This window comes from Eumetopias jubatus, unplaced genomic scaffold, assembly GCF_037043125.1.
Source record: "Eumetopias jubatus isolate StellerSeaLion01/CBP00866 unplaced genomic scaffold, mEumJub1_p1.0 scaffold_3, whole genome shotgun sequence".
Lineage (NCBI taxonomy): Eukaryota > Metazoa > Chordata > Mammalia > Carnivora > Otariidae > Eumetopias > Eumetopias jubatus.
The window spans coordinates 58697848-58717463 of NW_028274809.1; the positions used below are offsets into that span (position 1 = coordinate 58697848).

General features: G+C 44.9%; 2 long non-coding RNA genes across 3 annotated transcripts; one reads left to right on the forward strand and one right to left on the reverse strand.

Moving 5' to 3' along the window:
- Window positions 1-12344: 12344 nt before the first annotated feature.
- On the reverse strand, window positions 12345-14509 carry LOC114222717 (uncharacterized). Its single transcript, XR_003611992.2, has 2 exons — window positions 14136-14509; window positions 12345-13185 (listed from the first exon to the last, which is right to left on the reverse strand). It is a non-coding gene; the product is annotated as an uncharacterized LOC114222717 (long non-coding RNA).
- A 602-nt stretch (window positions 14510-15111) lies between these two features.
- Window positions 15112-18254, forward strand: LOC114224436 (uncharacterized). 2 transcript variants are annotated; one of them, XR_003612371.2, is made up of 4 exons: window positions 15112-15586; window positions 16458-16516; window positions 17225-17308; window positions 17828-18254. It is a non-coding gene; the product is annotated as an uncharacterized LOC114224436 (long non-coding RNA). The 2 variants fall into 2 exon arrangements; XR_003612370.2 differs by lacking the exon at window positions 17225-17308.
- The last annotated feature ends 1362 nt before the right edge of the window (window positions 18255-19616 follow it).

Here is a 19616-nt window from a genome sequence, read left to right on the forward strand (position 1 = left end):
ATACACACACATTCATTGGGCCCTGGAAAGATCAAGGCCAACTGCAAAGTACCCATTCCCCAAGACTCCTAATTTATATTGGGAACTAGCTATAAAGCTCCCCCTGGTCCCCAATCTTCCCTTGCAATGATAAAGAGCATGTCACATCACACTAAATGTGACACTTAATCAAAACCCATCTTCTTTAACAAACCCTTAACCTCCAGCACATGAGAGTCACCAAGGCCAAGGGACGAGACAGGGAGCCGACTCAGGTGGCACAAGCTTTGATTAAGATGATACAGATTTCCTTTTATTTCACTTTCATCAGAGTTGTAAAATTCGAATCTATCCCCTTTTTGATTTGACAACAGCACATTTCAGTAGAGGTTGACACCAAAAAAAGATCAGGACTTGTTCTCTCTTCAACCGGGAGTAGACAATAATTTCTCTGAATCCCCTTCAGTAATGATCGTCAGAGCTTCTGATCTTCCCATAAGCAAGTTTTGCAGGGGACATGGTTAAACTGAAGCACAAACCTGCCTGGCATCTGGTTCCTTTCTTAAGTGATACCTAAATAGCCTTAATCTATAGGCCCTGGAAAAGACCGCCCCTTCTCTGCCTCCTTTCTTGGGTCTTTTTTCCTCAGACTTAAATCCTCCAGTGAATTCTTTTGCCAGATTTCTGGGGCAGGAAATCAACTTCGCTGCCACACAGTACTTGAAAAATTTCTGGGGGCTCCAGCAATTGTCCCTTTCTATAGCATGAGCCATGGCTTTTTCTCATGACTTGTGAGGGATTTTGTTTTAAAATTATGTGATCACTAGCTAGATCCCAAAAGAAGAAACATGTTTCTACCTGTTCAATACACGTTTATTGAATCTCAGTTACGGATGATGGAAACGTGATAAGAGAAAGAGATTTACTTCTGCTTTCAAGAGACTTGAAGTAAGATGTGACAATGGCATACACAGCAGGATGGGACAAGTGGCTACAAGACTTCCAAAGCACAGACAGTGCATGAATCCAGAAAGCATTAGGCATCTATTGTGTGCTGGACCCTGTTCTGGGCACTGGGATACAGCTTTGTACACAATGGACAACGTTCCTGCCTGCAAGGCACTTACATTCTAGTTGGGGCTGGGCAACATTTTCAGCTTTTGTCTATTCTGCTTTTGAACAACGCACACTTCGCACTTTATATGTTGACCTTCTCTATCACCTTTTGTAGGCTGAGTCTGGACTTGGACGCGCCTGCTGACAAGTGAAATGTCACAGCTGTTGCATGCCGTCACAACCGGGGGGCTCTGGTTCGGTTTGTGCAGTGGTAGTGCCCTTATTATTTACCAAAAAGGAGCAGAAATTTAGACAAATGAACCTGTAGTTCTCACTGAATTACAACTGAGACAAAAATGGAACTCATTAGGAAAGAAAGAAGGAAAATTAGAGAACCTATTTAAATGTTGTAGAAATACCAAATATTGAGTCTAACAAAGTATAAATAGGAACGTTAGGATTTATTTCTGGTTTCCGTGAGAGCTGTCTTACTGACAAAATGTGTTGGCAATATAGCTCGGGCAGGCCTTCAGCAACAGCACTACCTCTACACATGAGGCTTTTCTTCCCACTCCAAAGGACTGGGTGCTGTGGTCAGTGCTGAGAAAGCACACGCATGACCACCAATAAGACTAAAGGACAACCCACAGAATGGGGGAAGATATTTGCAAATGATATATCCAAAATATATAAAGAACTTACACAATGCAACACCAAAAAAACAAATAATCCAATTCAAAAACGGGCAGAAGATGTGAACAAACATTTCTCCAATGAAGACATCCAGATGGCCAAGACATATGAAAAGATGCTCAACATCACCCATCATCAGGGAAATGCAAATCAAAACCACAATGGGATATCACCTCACACCTGTCAGAATGGCTAACATCAAAAACACAAGAAACAAGATATGTTGGTGAGGATGTGGAGGAAAAAGGAACCCTCTTACACTGTTGGTAGGAATGCAAACTGGGGCAGCCACTGTGGAAAACCATACGGAGGTTCCTCAACAAATTAAAAATAGAACTGCCCTATGATCCAGTAATCACACTCCTGGGTATTTACCCAAAGAATACAAAAACACTCATTTGAAGGGATGCATGCACCTGGATGTTTATAGCAGTATTGTTTACAGTAGCCAAGTTATGGAAGCAGCCCAAGTGTCCATCAATAGATGAATGGATAAAGAAGATATGGTGTATATGCACAATGGAATATTACTCAGCCATAAAGAAGAATGAAATCTGCCGTTTACAATAACATGGATGGATTTAGAGAGTAAAATGCTAAGCAAAATAAGCCAGTTAGAGAAAGACAAATACCATATGATTTTACTCATATGTGGAATTAAAGAAACAAAACAAATGAACAAAGGGGAAAAAAGAGACAAACCAAGAAACAGACTCTTAACTATGGAGAACAAACTGGTGGTTGCCAGAGGGGAGGTGGGTGGAGGATGGGTGAAATCGGTGATGGGGATTAAGGAAGGCACTTATTGTGGTGAGCACTGAGTAATACATGGAATTGCTGAATCACTATATTGTACACCTGAAAGGAATATAACTGTATATTAACTACACAGGAATTAAAAGGAAAAGAAAAGAAAAAATAGAAAGAAAAAAAAAAAAAGAAGAAAAGAAAGGACAGGCATGGCCTGGCACCAGGAATGGGCACTTGCCTTTTACGCAAAGACAGAAAAGTAGAATACCCAGAATATTTCAAAACAGAAGGGAAAAAACAGTTTTCTAGAAAAAGCTTATGTTTCAGCCAGAAAGATGAGGTAAGTAAAACAGCGAAGAATCTTCTCCTTCCCAAAACCAAGTTAAGGCTAAAGATTATGGACGAACCTAGGCTGAGAACATAGAAGGTGGTGCCAAGGGCCAGAACAGGAAAAGAGTAAGTGTCGGACCTGCTTTGACTTTTCTAACTAGAGGCCTTTTCCACTGCCCCTAAAAGGCAGTCATCATCTTTGCAAAAGACCTGGCAAAGCATCACCCGGATCCGTGTCTGTGCATGAGTGGGGGCAGGATGCGGCCAGTGCACAGATTGGACGGGGTAGAATGCTGGGGAGTGAGGGCAGCGAGAGCAATCGGGTCTGTAGCAGCAAGAACTTTACCTGGTAGTTACTCAGCCCCCTGTGGCCCCCTGTTCTACTTTCCCCTGACCGTCAGGAGGATTACGAACCTCATTACAGATTTCAGTCACCGCTGAGGTGAGTCAACAGGTGTGTTAGGTTCTCCTCTGAGCTTTTGTGAATAACATCACCTGTACTTTAAGCTTTTCATTATAAATATTTTTCAACATACATAAAAGTAGAGGGAATAGTATAAAGAGTCCCATATACCCATCATTTAGATTCAACCATTAACATCTTACCATATGCTATAGTCTGAATGATTATGCACCCCCCCCCCCCCCCCGCAATTCATAGGTTGAAACCTAACCTGAATGTGATACTAGGAGGTGGGACCTTTGGGAGGTGATTAAGTCATGAGGGCGGGGCCCTCATAAATGGATTAGTGCCCTTATAAAAGAGATCCAAGAGCTCTCTCGCGCCTTCCGCCATGGGAGGTCCTGGTGAGAAAACACCGTCTGTGAACCGGGAGGCAGGCTCCCATTAGACACTGGATCGGCTCGCACTTTGGTCTTGTATTTCCAGCCTCCAGAACTGCAAGAAATAAATTTTGTTCTTTACACCTAGACTATAGTATTCTGTTATAGGAGCCCAAGTGGACTAAGACACCATATTTGCTTCATCAGGCTTTTATTCTTTAGTATTTTAAAATAAATCGCAGACATCGTATTTCATCCCCAAATATTTCAGTATATACTTTTTGAAAGATGAGGGCGTTGTCTTATATAACCACAACACCATTGTCACAATATCAAAATTAACAGTAAATTCCTAAATATTTCTGATACCCGGTCCAAATTCAAATTTCCTTGATCTATCCCAAGATGTCTTCTTACAGTTGGTACATTTGAATCAGGATCCAAACAAGGTCCGCACATTGCATATGGCTGTTATGTCTCTAGTTGCTTTAATCTAGAGGATCACCTTGAAGTATTCAGCAATGTGATGTTCTCACCCACCCACCCCTCTGTCCTGGGCTTCAGCAAATCTCTCGAAGTGTACCCCGAGGGCCCTCCCTAGCAGTCCACGCCACCAGACCAGAGTGACCAGGGTCTGGAGGAAGCAGCCTTGGCATGCAACCAGAAACATGGAGTTTCAAAATTTCAGCTATGAGGTATGACATTTGGAAAATGTATAATGAAATTTCTGTCCCCTGGCTCCAGACAAGATACAGCTTCTTCCTGGAGGAGGAAGAGGGAAGAGGGACGCCAGGATAGAAGCAGAACCGAGAGGGAGAGCACTCCATGCATCATGGGCCCAGGCAAAGGGGTTCTATTTGCAGCTTGTGCCGAGGAACTGGGCAGCCAGCCTCCTCAGGATCCTTTGCTGAGCGCTGCCCTTGAGAGTCTCCTTTTGTTTGTTCAGTGGGAGGGATGCCCATCTCTTCCAGCAGAACTTTGCAGCCAAAGGGCCATAGCACAAGGATGCTCCCTGCATGGTAAGCAGAGCCCTGGCTACCTGGCGCATTGGTGGTGTTGGGAAGGGAGCCCCTCCCCACCCTCACCCCAGCAGGCCAGCACCGTGTTGAGGTCATCCACTCAGCGGGGCCGGGTGACACGCACCCTCTCCTGCGACTCTGTAGGGCTGCCTGGTCAATGGCATACTCGCGTGCTCCCTCTGAGAGTTCAGCCATATGCTAGGTTGATTTCTTCCAAATCTGAAACTTCGATCAAAGAATAGCATTTCTGATGTGGGAGGAGAGTGCCTGAAGCCTGAGCTTTGTCCCCCAGCACTATATTCCAGCTTCAACTGTGCCTAGACCCCCTTGACCAGAACTAACCGTGTTGGTGAACCCCTAGACAAGCGGCCCCCCCAGACCCTGGAGCCAGAGTGGGGAGGGTGTGAGCCAACACCCACAGGACAGCTGTGCTCTTGGCCTTCCGGAGAACTGGCTGCCTTCCCTGTGTGCCTGGTGAAAGCTTGCTCCTGAGGGAATAGTCATCTTCTCTGATGACCTAGTCAGTGCTCGTTGGGCTCTGGTCCTGCATGGGCTCTGCTCCGGTGGCAGGGGTGCTGGGAAGGCCATGCCCTCCGAGAGACTTCTGGTGGGACCTCAGAAGTGCTGACGGTACCAAGATGGTGGGAACTTAGGGAGGTCGCTGCTCTGCTGGCCTCCACATGGAGCTCCGAGATCTGGGCGACTGGCAATCTGGTCTGCATCTGATCAATTTTATCTGCAAAGTATTCAGAAAATTTCTCCCCCAAAGAACATGCTGACCCCCTGAAGGAGGGAATGCAGTGTGGGTCGCTTGTTTGAAGACAGTCTCAGTTTTGATGAGGCTTGTGCAGAGACCCATGATAAGCCTCAGAACATGAGCCAAGCGGGTGGGGAAAGACTCCTCTGGTGACACTCCGCATCTTCCCCTGCCTTCCATTTTACGTGTTTACCAATTGTGAAAGCAAATCCAGCTGTTGGGAGGAATTGCTTCCAGATGACATTATGGGAAAGGAAAACACACTTTATAAAAAAGCTGCAGAATAAAAAGCAGAACATGTACGCTCTGTGGGCCAGGCTTCCATATGGACTATTTCCTGATCTTGTGCAATAAGCCAGCTCCTGGGGTAATAATAAGAACAGTGCAAATGTTCCCCACACTGGAGTCAGGAGACCGGAGCTGGGACTGGACTTGGCAGAACATGGGGAAAATCACTTGACCTCCCTAGGCCACCATATTTTTCTCCCTCTCAGGAACCGCTCCCACCTTCACTGGGGATCCCTGTGAAAGCCTCCGAAAATATCTTCTGCATATTGAATGATGTGCAAGAACCCTAAGAAAGCAAGGACATTTTGCTTTTGAAAATGCGATGCGTTTCTCAGCCCCCCAGCACAGAAATTTGCTGTGTTGGCTTTCTCAAAGATTTTAGAAGCTCTCTAATGAGCTGGAATTAAAGTGTCCCTTTACTAATTTGGTTTTACAGGTCACTGGATAAAACCTACTTAGAGTGGTTTGGAAGAGGATTAGGACATTTGCGTCTCTTCCAAGTTGACTTTCCAGGCAGGGTCAGTCAGCAGCTGGAGATTCCCTTGGCTAGGGGCCAGAGCCCTTTTGTAAGCTGCAAGTTTGTAAGGGCCTGGTGAGCAAGCTGTAACTCTATTATCCAAGAAACGGAAAGTTTGCAGGGAAATGAAAATGTAAATGTATAAAAGCAAGGCACACAATCCTGAGCTTGCTGGCCTAGAAGCATGCCAGAAAGGCCAGCACTGCAGCTCCCCAGGGCCGAGCAAACAGCAGAGGCTGCCGAGCCACTCTCCAAACTCCTCTTGGGGCGCCATGGACGTCGGGAGCTCCACATCTACCTTATGCTCAGGAAATTCCCCAAGACTGATACTGTGGCTATTACGATCAATATTAAATAAAATTTAAAATGGTTTTTTCAGTCCTACCAGCCACATGGCGAATGCTCAATAGCCAGCAGCGGCTAGCGGCTACCGAATGAGACATTACAGATGAAACCAACCCTCCTTCATTCATTCACGGAGTGCGGCAGCCATGAAGGAAGCCCTTAACATCTCTGCCTTCATGGAGTTTATGTTCTAAAGGGGAAGATAAACACCAGACAATAAATAGAGTAACTTTTTCCATCAGTTGTGGTCCCGGCAGGAAACAGATGACATATTCAACTGAGTAATCGAGACGAGTTTAATGAGAGGATTTACCAAGATGTGGGCAGACTTCAGGGAAACCAACAAGAAGTGGTGGTGTACCAAGAACCACTCACTGTGGGGAACCACCGCCTATGCGTGTGCCTAATGGTCAAGACAAGGGGCAGTCACCAGAACCCAGGGAGAGAGCTCTGCGAGAGGGACCTGGCCAGGCGAGGCGTCCCATGTGGGGCGGGAGCTTCGGGACTGGACCCTGTTCCCCTCCATGCTCAGAGCTCCTGCCGGTGCCGAGCCCCACCCCCCCCCCCGCCCACGCAGAGGGAATCTGGAGGGACAAACAGTATTAGCATAACCGTGCAGTACATTAGAAGGCGATGGGCACAGGAGGAAGAGGAGCGGGTCAGAGGGACAAAGACTGAGGGGTCAGGGCAGCCAAGTAAAACAAACCGCCTGAAGCGCATGCTCTCCTTCCTTCGCTCTCCCGCCACCCCTCTCCTTCCTGTTATGACTAAATGTGTCCCCTCTGAGTCCTGCTATCATCTCTGTGCTGCTTCTGCCACTTGTCACCTCCTTTCTCTCTGGCCACCTTCAGGAGGGCCCTGAAGCCGAAGCAGGGCAGCTCTGGTGAACTTTCAATGAGTCCCAATGCTCTGTTTACCTCCGGAAGGCGGGTGGAGCAATTTTTTAATTTTAATTTTAATTTTAATTTTATTTTTAAAAAAGATTTTATTTATTTATTTGAGAGAGAGAGCACAAGCAGGGACAGAGGGAGAGGGAAAAGCAGGCTCCCCACCCAGCAGGGAGCCCGATGTGGGGCTGGATCCCAGGACAAGCCAAAGGCAGACGCTTGAGTGACTGAGCCACCCAGGTGCCCCTTTATTTTTATTTTTAAATAGACTTTATTTTTCAGAATAGTTGGAATTTTACAGAACAATTGAGAAAATAGCACAGAGAATTCCCAAATAACCCCACAGCCAGCTTCCCTATTATGAACATCTTACCTTAGCACGGTACGTTTGTTATAATTAACGAACCAATAATGAGATGCTATTAACTAAAGTGCATATTGTTTTCTGATTTTCTTAGTTTTTCCATCAACTGGAGATGTCTCTAAGCCTACTGTGCCACTCCCTAATCCAGGGCTACCTGTTTTCTTGAATTCTCTTCCACGCTTTTGAAAGCTATAGAGAAAATCATAAAACTGAGGTGAGCAGGTCCAGTCTGATGAGAGAAGACATGGAAGCTCTAAACAGTTAAAAAACAATCTCCAGACACAAGCTATTATTTGTAGCCTCCTACCCAGTCCCGTGCCTCCTGGGCGCTGCCTTCCCCACAGCCATCACCGAGTGCCCTAACACTAACACCTCACAGTACCATGGCTCAGTTACCCAAACTGAGAAATTCATGTTGATAGGAGTCTATTAACTAAACTACAGACCGCAACTGAGATGTCACCAGTTTTCTCACGAATATCCTTTTTCTGTTCTGGAATTCAATCCAGGATACCACATCGTAGTTACTTGTCCTGTCTCCTTAGCCTTCTCCAATCTGTGACTGTTCCTCAGGCGTCCCTGGTCTTTCATGACCTTGACACTTTTGAAAAGTATTGGTCAGGTGTATCAAAGCATTTGTGGATGTATGTGAAAACCACCACAGTATTAATTAATACTTTTGGGTAGCCAATCTGAGGCTATACAAAGATCCTGTTTCTCCTTAAAGCCTCACCCACTAACCTTCACATTCCTCAGGGGCTCCCACCTGCCACCATCATTCCTCGGGCCTTCAGGCGATTTTTTTCCTTTCCTCATTCCTTCCTCATTTATCATTTGGAATCCTTCCTTCAGGACAGTTTTTGTCTTCTACTCATTTATTTATTTATTCGATCATTTATTTTTATCAGTATGGACTCGTGGGTATTTATTTTCTTTGAGTTATAATCTGATATTATTGTTACTCATTTGGTGCTCAAAATTGTTCCAGTGTTGGACGTTGGGAACAACTTCAGTTTTGTTCCTGTGTCCTTCTGACACGCCTTCATCCTTTCCGTGTTTTGCTTTGTTCCGAGCATGACTTTACTTTCTGTCAGTGTGAAATGCCCCAAGCCCGCCGTGTGTTTTCAGCCCCAGCTGCCCCAGCCCTAGAAGCAGCCATTTCTCCAGAGGGCTTCCCAGGGCATTTTTAATTTCCTTGCTGATACGCTGGTGACTTTATTTAGGACCTGCTGCTCTGCCAGGATCAGAATCCTATCCTTTCAGGCAACTTTCACAGTGGTAAGAGTCTGACGGATCTATTGTCCCTGACCCGGCACTCAGCCGTTATGTGACTTTGGGCACATAACTCTGTAAGCCTCGGTGTTCTCTTCTGTAAAATGGGGAGTAACGATCGTACTTCCTTACAGGGTGTGAGAATTAAATGAGAGAACACAGGTAAAACAGTTCATATGCCTGTTCTAAGTATCCAATAAATGTTTCTGATGATAATGAAGAATCACCAACTGCCTGCTGCTTCTGGAGTGGGCGATTGGTTTTGAGGGCAGACTGCCTGGCTTTGAAACCATAATAAAACTCTCTGTGCCTCAGTTCCTCATCAGTAAAATGGGGATAATAACAAAAACCAGCTCATAGAGTTTTTGTTGGATTAAGTGAGTCCCTACATAGGAAGCACTCGGAACAGGGCCTGGCCCTTGTCACCTGTTAGCTGTTACTGTTTTTGTAATTATTGCTATCATAGACTAAATCCCTAGTTCCTTTGGTGTTATTCTCCCGATGGTTGGTAGGCCAAGAATTGTGGCATAAAAATTAAACTATCTAATTAAAAAGAGAGAGACTATAAAATTGGAAGGTAATAGATGGTTAACATCACGCAGTTATCATCCTTAAAAGAACAGCCAAATTCAAATTCATAACCAGTTTGATCACCGTCATGCGCTGCTGACATTCCCTGCTCTGAGGTGTTGACAAATGGCTGAGACAGAATTACTCGATTCACATTTGCCTCGCACTGATGCATGAGGCCCAAATGGCCCGCGGCTTTGGGGAAACTCTTTGTAAATCCATCAAATTTGCCCATTAAAAAATGATAACTATGATCAGCCAATGCTGAGGGACCCATTTTGTGGAAAAAAGAATTGAAACCAATACAGTTAGTGACACAATAATTAGGACGCAGGGGAGACTGCTGACAATTTGGAGATGTTTTCTTGGAGAAAATATCAAATGACTTTCAGTTTGCAGGACATTAATAGATAATTAAATTGACAATTTATTGTCACAGAGTGACATTTGTTCCTTTCTCCTCTGTGCACACAAGTCAAGGCATCTAAAGGCAATTCCTGTCCCGTCTTTTTTTTTTTTTAAGATTTTATTTATTTGACAGACAGAGAGACACAGAGAGGGAACACAAGCAGGGGGAGTGGGAGAGGGAGAAGCAGGCTCCCCACTGAGCAGGGAGCCCGATGCGGGGCTCGATCCCAGGACCCTGAGATCATGACCTGAGCCGAAGGCGGACGCTTAACGACTGAGCCACCCAGGTGCCCCCCTGTCCCGTCTTAGTTGCAGGATAGAGTGCCATAAAAATTCCTTCCCACCTGCTGAAAACCCCAGTAAATTTTGTTGTTAAGAACGTTAGGATTTTCTTACTACTAGCCTTAAATTGCAGCCGAAGCTATATGAGGACGGGTTGTTATTAATTTACGTTTTTTTGTTTTAATAAACTTATTTTTGAAAACCACGAATGCCCAAGTTAGCCTCATCCTAACCAACACTATCCATGGAGCCATGGACTCTGATGAAGATGAGAAATGTCCGTTGACTTGGGCCAATGCCTCGGTGGGGTCCCTCCTCCCTATGAAGAAAAATCCACCTGTGATTGGCTGGGAGCAGAAGCAGAACGGACAAGGGCCTGTAGGAGAAAACCGGGCCCTCTTAGTTGGGACAATTTTTTCCAAGATAAGGCAATGACCCTGGCAGCAACATTTGGGGATACATGTATGTTCATTATTGGCAAACATTAGCATTCCTAAGGTCCAAGAGGATGACAGGCAAGGTGGCTGAGGAAAGTGAGGGTGAAGTTGTTCAATGAGTCAAGGGTCTACTAGGCAGAGGCAGGCAAGGGGACCTGTAAAGGCATCCCAAGGACACTGTGGTGGGGGCTCACTATTTTAGGAGGGGTCCCCTGGAGCCTGTTCCGGTGATTTGGCTTTCTGCACTTCTCTCTGGTTTGCTTACTGCCCACTGTAAGGAAACTGGGGTCTGAGTCAAGGCTTGAGGCTGACAAAGATGCCGAGTTGCAAACATTTGGATCCCATTAACATTAGCCCAACACTGATAGTTTTTACTGGAGTATAACATGCAAGGGGTGAAGCAGTGACAAGTGAGGCTAGAGAGGGGTCAGTTGTAGAGGGTCCTGTTGGCAGGGCAAGGTATTTTCAACCTTATCCTAATAAAGTCCAGATAAGAGGTGAACTAAACCAAGTAGTTTGTGAAGGTGATGAGGAGATAACAAATTGCTAAGATCCAACTTGATGGCAGGCTTGATTTGGGGGGTGGGGGGTAGGAACAAGAGGAGCTTATGATAAGCCCTGGGTTTTTAGCATAGATAACTGGTATCATAACCAAGGATAGGAATAGAGGAAAAAGAGTGGCCTTTAGGGTAAAGGTGATGTATTCTGTTATTTATTTTTTTAAAGATTTTATTTTTAAGTAATCCCTAAACCCAACGTGGGGCTTCAGCTCACAACCCCAAGATTGAGAGTCGCATGCTCTCCTGACTGAGCCAGCCAGCTGCCCCGTCCTCTGTTATTCACATGATGAGTTTGAGGGACCTGTGATCCTTTCAGAGATGTCTGGTCTGTGGACACATTAACCTAGATTCAGGATAGAGGGCTAGGCCTGAGCAACAGACTTGGGAGTCCCAGTGACCATATGATAATAGAAGCTGTGGGCATGAATAACCTCTCCAGGAAGAAGAGAAGGAAGGGGAGGGTTAACTTTTAATAACCCAAGGAAGGAGAGAGGGGATTCCATGAAGAGTGAGAAATAGCAGTCAGTGAAATAGGGGAGACCAAATTAATCAACTATTTGTTTCTCCTTGAGGTAATCTTAGCCAAACTAGGAAACCCTTCAGCATCTTTGTTTTCAACTCCAGCCCTCAAAAAACAAACAAAAAAACTATAGTTGGGTGACACGTTTGGCAAAACAAATGCAAAGTGTACTGGGTAGCTGTTTTGAAACAATTGGTAATTATATAAATATAGTACGTGTGTACCACAATTCCTCCCCAAACTCAAGTATTTTGAGAATCTAGAGGAATGGGATTATCAAACAATATTTTGGATTCAGCAAACCTGCAGGTTCCCCTCACCATTTCTATTTTATTTGCTTTGTTTTGGAAAATTTAGGTTTTTGCTACCAAGGTAAAGCCAAGTTTTTGTTGTTGTTTTTTGATGGATACACTGAGGTACAGTATCCTGATGACTTATTCACATAGATTATTACAGTCAAAACAGTAATAAGACCGTCACCTATTATGCCCATTATAAATATTTCTCCATGTCATGAAGATTGAATATTACCTGGCACTTATACTTCCTTTATTGATAGTAGCTACAAAGCAGTGTTTCTCAAACTTCTTGTGTTCTTGTCACACTTTTGAATAATTTTGGTCACATGGGTCACTGCAGACCAGAAGTTACACAACGGCAGTACACGAAATGAGTTTTGATGGTCCTACAAGTGTTTTTAAAAGTCTTAACTAGCTGACATCATTTAGAAATGAGGTGATTTCCCAGAATCCAGATTTCTGGCTTCTCTTGGAAGATTGGGAGATGTAGTAACACGGTCCTATCAACAATCAGTGCATGCTTCATGGTGGTTCTGCCTGCAGAGCAGGCCTGTCTTCTCCCGTTTTGCAGTCCAGCCCGTCGCCTTTATATTCCCTGGCTCTTCTCAGTAGGCTTTGGAGTTTGAGACCAGACCTCTGCTCAACTGACAGCTGTTCAAAGTGAATGGCCAGTTGCATTGTCACTTCATTATTTGTGTTTGTCTCCTTCTGTGATTGGAACTCAAGGGCTGAAGTTTTTACTTGCTTGAAGTGCTTGTGTACCAATAGCCCTGTGCTAGGCGTGGCACCCAGGCACTCAATAAAAGCTCAGTTAATGAATCTATGAGGTTTAATTCTTTGCAAGCATTTGGCTACAGATGAAGAAGGGGGAAATTGCAATGATTTGCCTCAGGTTCTAAAGCTTAGAAATCCCAAGCATGGATTAGTTCAGTCTGTCTGTGATAAAGATGTGAATAAAGGACAGGCGTGGTGTTCAAGTGCATTTCTTTACAGACCCATCAGCCTGATGTGCTGATTCCGGGAAATCTTTTTGGAGTCAGAGTATGCATACCCAAGGCTCCGAGGAATTCTGTAGTAAAACAACACAGGACCTGTTTTATTTGGTTTAACTGAGTATTTCCTAGTCTTTTTCTACTTTTTCACTATTTTGACACTCCGTCTTTGATTCATAACAGTCCCTCTTCTCAGATGTATTAAATGACAAGCTGTTTTTTTTTAATGATGGTAAAATACAAGTATCGTGGTTAAGACAATTTTGCAAAAATTTTGTGACAGTCTCACAGGTCCCTGGGGTCTCCTTCAAAGCATGGCTAAAACAGTGTTGGGAAATGTGGCTTTCATTGTGGTGTTGTTGGAAGTCAAGTTTAAGCTATCTTGTTTCTTTTTCTCCTTCGGTTAGGCCAGAAATCTCTGAAGACATATTAGCTTACATTTGTATAACATTTTATAGTTTACACTGTCATGCATTATCTGTTTTTCCTTACAACACCGAGGGTAGGGATTATTATTCCATTTTATAGAAGAAGAAATGGTCTCAAAGAGCTTCACTGACTTATTCAAGACCTAAAACTAGGTAGAGGTAATGCCAAGATTTAAGCCAATCCTTTTACTCTAGATCCGACCATCTTTCTGTACTTCCATCTGACTTTTATTTTATTTTTTGAGCACATCGTTCTGCTTTTTGGGTCAAATCAGAACGTTGACTCTAAATTTCTAAGATTTGATGTTGTAATCCCCTTCCCTCAACCTGAAATACTGGCTCTAATGTTCTCCAGTGAAGCCTTGGGGACCACCAAGGAAAGGCGTTCAAAATGGTTCTATCAAGCCAAGGGCCTGGAAGGCACAGGAAGGAAAGTCAAGGGGGCTTAGATCCCCTTGTAGAGGGCCGGACACGGGCGAGCTGGGTCTGACTTTTGCTCTTTTACCTAAAATCTTGCCCACTCTCCACCGCGCCTCAGGGCCACTAAGCCCCTTCCGCGTCCAAACACTTCTAAGGAGATGCACGCAATCTTGCCTTACCTCCCCGGGTCCTAAGGAAGGAGCCACCCGTGTGAAAAGCTTAATTTGCCAAAAGAGCCTCCTGGAAATCCAACTCCGCAACTCCGCGCCTTTAACCTGCTGGGCGACTGTCACTGGCTGTGTTTACAGACTCTGGGTCCAGAAGCTCCGGGACGCAGCGGGCTGCGCGGCCGGGGCCCCAAGTTCCATAGCTTCCAGCAATCTGGGGAGGTAGGGGTCCGCTCCTCCGCCTGGGGCCCCTTCCCTGCCCGGCGCTGCGGGGAGGAGGAGGGGACAGAGTTCGGGAGAGAGGGGAAGAGAACCGAGCGGGAAGAGGATGGAAGGGGACAGGGAGGGGGCTCGAGGAGGGGCCGCAGGAGGCGAGGCGAGGGCTGTCGGGGCGGTGCGCCCGCTGCCGGGGCGGGGCAGAGGGTGGCCGCGACGCGCCCGCGCCCGCCGCCCAAAGCCGGGCCGTGGGAAGGCGTACGACGGGGCTGAGGAGCGGTTCCTGACGTCGGAAGGGGCGTCGAGCTCCGGTTCCCGCGCTGCCCGCGGGACTCGAGCTCGGCTCCCGCCGCCAGGCCGCCGCCCCGCTGGGCACGCGCGTCCCTGGAGGCTGGGGGCACAGCCCGGGGCCGGGGGCGGCCCGGGGATAGGCGGAAGTCCGCGCGGAAACCCGGAAGGAGGGGCGGCTGGCGGAGGGCGCGGCGGCTCGCGGGGGCCGCTTCACTTGTGCTGCGGCCCATTAATTAAGCGTGGGCTTACGAGTGGAGCGCGGCCACGCTGTGTTTTGGGTAGAAGGCGGGGGCCGAGAGCGCCTCGCACTGCTGGTGCTCGGATCTGAGGGGCGGGAGCCTGATGGTCGGGGTTCCTGTGCGACTCCTGTCCGATCCCCGCCCTCCCCCCCATCCGGCCCAGGCGCTCCCGGTTCTGAACGTGAGCTCTTCGCTTCTGTGGGCCCCATGTTGGAAACTTGCAGAGGAAGACGTGGGGGGGGGGCTCTCTTCCAGGCAGAAGGTGTGTGTGAGTGCGAGCGTGTACCGAGGTATGTGAGCGGGAGTGAGCGTCCGTGAAGGATGAAGGGTCTTTGTTACAGAACCTCATCTCCCCAGACCTCTAGGCATTAGTGGGGTGAAGGGTCAAGGCTACCTGAAGGTGAGGCAGGAAGTCCCCAGGGAAGCCCCGTCTTCCAAAATGACCCGAGTGCTGAGCATCTTTTTTTTTTTATATATATTTATTTGAGAGAGAGAGGGAGGGAGAGCACATGAGCAGAGGGAGAAGCAGGCTCCCCGCCGAGCTGGGAGCCCGATGCGGGACTCTGTCCCAGGACCCAGAGATCACGACCTGAGCCAAAGGCAGAGGCCCCACCGAGTGAGCCACCCAGGCGCCCCAGTACTGAGCATCTTAAGGAATGGTAGAAACAAACAAGACTGGTAGAGACACAACTTGCCTTCATTCCTGCCCTGCCCATGGTAATCTCCTGGGAAGCTTATCATTACATACTGATGTATATTGCATCTGTTTACCCCTTCTTGCCTATTCTCTACTCTCAACCATAGGTTGCAAGTTCCTCCTTTCCTTTCCGCTACCACTTGATTGGACATTTCCCCCTCTGACTCTTCAGTCTCTTAAGCCTTTGGACATCTAGAAGGCAGGGTTAGGAACCCAACTCTGGAGACAGACTGGCTGAATCTCAGCTCCACCACTAATTAGCTTTATGATTTAAGTCAAATTATGCATTTCCTTGGGCGCCTGGGTGGTTCAGTCGTTAAGCGTCTGCCTTCAGCTCAGGTCATGATCCCAGGGTCCTGGGATCGAGTCCCGCATCGGGCTCCCTGCTCCGCGGGAAGCCTGCCTCTCCCTCTCCCACTCCCCCTGCTTGTGTTCCCTCTCTCGCTGTCTCTCTCTCTCTCTGTTGAAAAATAAATAAAATCTTAAAAAAATTATGTATTTCCTTGCAGTGCAGTTCCCATTGCTGTAAAATGGAGAAATAGTAGTATCCACCTCACAAGGTTCACTGGGGGATTAAGTGAAAGGATTCGTGTAGAGTTTATCTAGTCTTATCTGTTAGTGCCCAGAGTGCCCACTTACTCCTAAGCTACCTTTGGTATTCCCCCCTTCTGTACCCCGTTATCACCTAACTAATTAAACAGAGGTTACTTGACAAGTTTTCTTTGTGTACAGATGGTTTGTTTTTTCAGCCTACTTTTTAATTTCTTCAAACATAGTCCCTTTTTAATTTCTGTGTGTTTATCTCAATATCAGTTTGATACATTGTACATAGCTTGTATTCAATAAACATTTTTGATTGATTAATAAAATCTCACTGATTTTATCATCTAGAGAGAGATTTTTCTAGAAAATTTGGAGTTATGGAAAAGGAAAACTCTTCACGGGGCAGGGTAAGTAGAAGAAAACCTAATATGAGAACTTATCTTGTTAGTTTAAGACCGTATAAAAAGGTATCATGTATAGTAATCTCAACTATATAAAGAAAACTGCAAAAAAGACAATTGAAAGTGAATGTGCCAAATGAGTAGATGCCCTGGTGTAGTAGGATTATGAGTATGTTTTTTTTTTCTCTTGCTTTATACTTTTTAGTCCTTTGCAGCTTTTCTACAGTCAGTATGTATTACACTGTTATTCAGGAAAAGTACTTTAATTGTTTATGTAATTTAGCTAATAAAAACCATATTTTGGGTATTTATTTTATTTTATTTTTTATTTTTTTTATTTTAAGATTTTATTTATTTGAGAGAGAGAATGAGAGATAGAGAGCATGAGAGGGAAGAGGGTCAGAGGGAGAAGCAGACTCCCTGCTGAGCAGGGAGCCCGATGTGGGACTCGATCCCGGGACTCCAGGATCATGACCTGAGCCGAAGGCAGTCGCTTAACCAACTGAGCCACCCAGGCGCCCATATTTTGGGTATTTAGAGATGGAGGGACAAGCCTAAGAATAAAGCAATAGTTTTCCACCGTTGTTTTCCCAGGCCCGCCAGTCTTTTCTGATTTGTACTAGAAAATCAACTTATCAGTTGTCTCTACTCTAGAGACGTAAAATGTCTCTACATTTCCTTTTCAGTGACCAGAATCTTGTCTTGACTATTTAGGGGGCCTTCCTTTGAAGTGTCAAGATCTCAAACAGGGAACCAAAATCCAAGAAGGGTTCATATTAAATCCAGAGTCAAGGCAACGTGAGTAGAATGGTTTTAATGGTTGTTTCAACCAAGCTGTAAAAGTCTAGTGAACTTTGACCTTTCCAGTGATTCTCTTTTTGAGCTGAAAAATGCACCAGTGCCCTCCTGCTTGTATTACTGTAACCCCCTTTTTTTTAATTGCCAAATTTACAATTTACTTCAAACTGAGTTACCTTACATTTTTATTGAAAATTAGGACAACACCTTGACTTATGAGTGCATAGTCATTCATTCAACAAAAGTTTACTAAATACCGGGGCGCCTGGGTGGCTCAGTCCGTTAAGTGTCTGCGTTCGGCTCAGGTCATGGTCTCAGGGTCCTGGGATCGAGCCCCACGTTGAGCTCCCTGCTCAGCGGTAATCTGCTTCTCCCTCTCACTCTCCCTCTGTGCTCTCTCCCCCCGCCCCAAATAAATAAATAAAATCTTTAAAAAAAATTTTACTGAATACCTACCAAGTGCCAAGCCTCAGGCTGATGCTGGGAATACAGGACAAGACCTGGTTCTTTATCTTCCAGGAGCTTGGTGTCTCGACGATGGACATGTGTATATAAACAACGGTGTATAGGGAATTACCTGAGCGGCTTTGGTAGGTCCCTGAGTAGACAAACACAGCAGCCAGTGGGATATGAAGGTATACCCAGTTCGGGTGGGGCAAGAGGGCAGCAAGAATGAGGAGGCGGGAAAGCATTAGAGAAAACTAGTTATCTGGGCTAATTGCAAATCTGTAGCTCATAAATGGTTAGTCCTTCCTGATGGGAGGTTATTATTTTTTTCTGTACTTTGCTCTGATCATATTGTCTTATACTCTAGTCATCTGACTACATTCTTTCGTACATTAAAGCTATGCCTTGTGATTCCTTCCTTTGTTGATAGGTGAGGTGAGTTTATAACATTCAAACTCTATTTCATCATACTCTGAGGAATGGACAAAGTTTAAAAATATATGAGTCCTTTTAACATGTATGGTGTAGACTTACAAGACAATTTAAGCCTTAAACTTTTTATTTTTACTTAAAACGTGTAATTTTATGTTCATTCCCCAATTTTTGGTGTTAGACTCACTGTGTGGGTCTGCTGATTGGAAATACTCCTTGTTTTTCTTATATAAGCCCCACTCTTGATATTTTGGGTTTAAGATTTCCAACCTTTGCTTTTCTATAGTGGTAGAAAGAGCTTAAGGCACTTGTGAAACAATATTACTGTGGAGTTCTTTTAGCCTTTATAATTTCTTTCCTCATCTCTTACAGTTTTCTAGCTTGCAACTAATTTGACATCAGTTTTTATGACTTATTTATTTTGTTATTTATTTTTTAGTGATCTTCTTTTTTCAAAGCATTCAACTTCATTTTTATGTCATTTTTCATGTCTGGTTTTAAAATTTATTTGTTTTGAGGTTTTTTTTGCACTCATATTTTATTTTTATGTAATTGATATAAACACATTTTAGAATAAATAACTGATTTTAAGCATACAGCATAACTGTCCTATACTGTTATATTTAAAAAATGCCAGTCATGACCTAGTGAATTTATGTCAACCCAGTAAATTGATATGAAATTAGTATGTCAACCCAGTAAATTGATATTTGAAAAATACTGTGTTAAAGAGTAGCCTCCTAGTATTCAATGCATCTGGCATCAATTGGGCTTGGAAATCTTATTGCACTCAAGTTTTGGCTGCTCTGTTTTGAGTTTTAAAGAAAGCTGGAGTGGATGGATCTAAAACTCTCAAACTTAGCGTTAGTGCTAATGGTCCACAGAGTTCATGTCATATATTTAACCAGCCATACCTGAGCCATTTTAAGGCCATTTGATGATATCCTTTTCCACAGCTAGAACAAGGAGATTAATTGATAAAATGTCTAAGCTAATATAAGAAAACACTTTTCCTAGTTTATGATAATGTCTGGGGCCCCTAAAGAACCTCCACTTAAGTCTTAGCCTTGGGTTCTCTCCATGGACATAGGACTTGCAAGATATTTGATGGAACCAGAAAAGGATATGCAAACAAGAATATTTGTTGAAGTTGAAATCAAGACCTTCCTTCTCCTCAGTGGAGGTTCCAAGTTACAAAAAGTATTGGGGGCTATCTTGCCAGAGAGTGTAGTAAAAGCAGGTGGGTATTTTCCTGGGTTGATAGCTCTATCTACCTTGGTCTGCAGTACTAACTTTCAGAAGTTTACTCCTTTTCAAAATACCTGTTGTTCAGGGAAGACGGGGCTGGTGAAAGAATGGATTATCTGTGGCAAAATATCTGGGATTCTCCACCTGTGAGGCAGGTACCTCTATTCCCTTTTTAATGAGG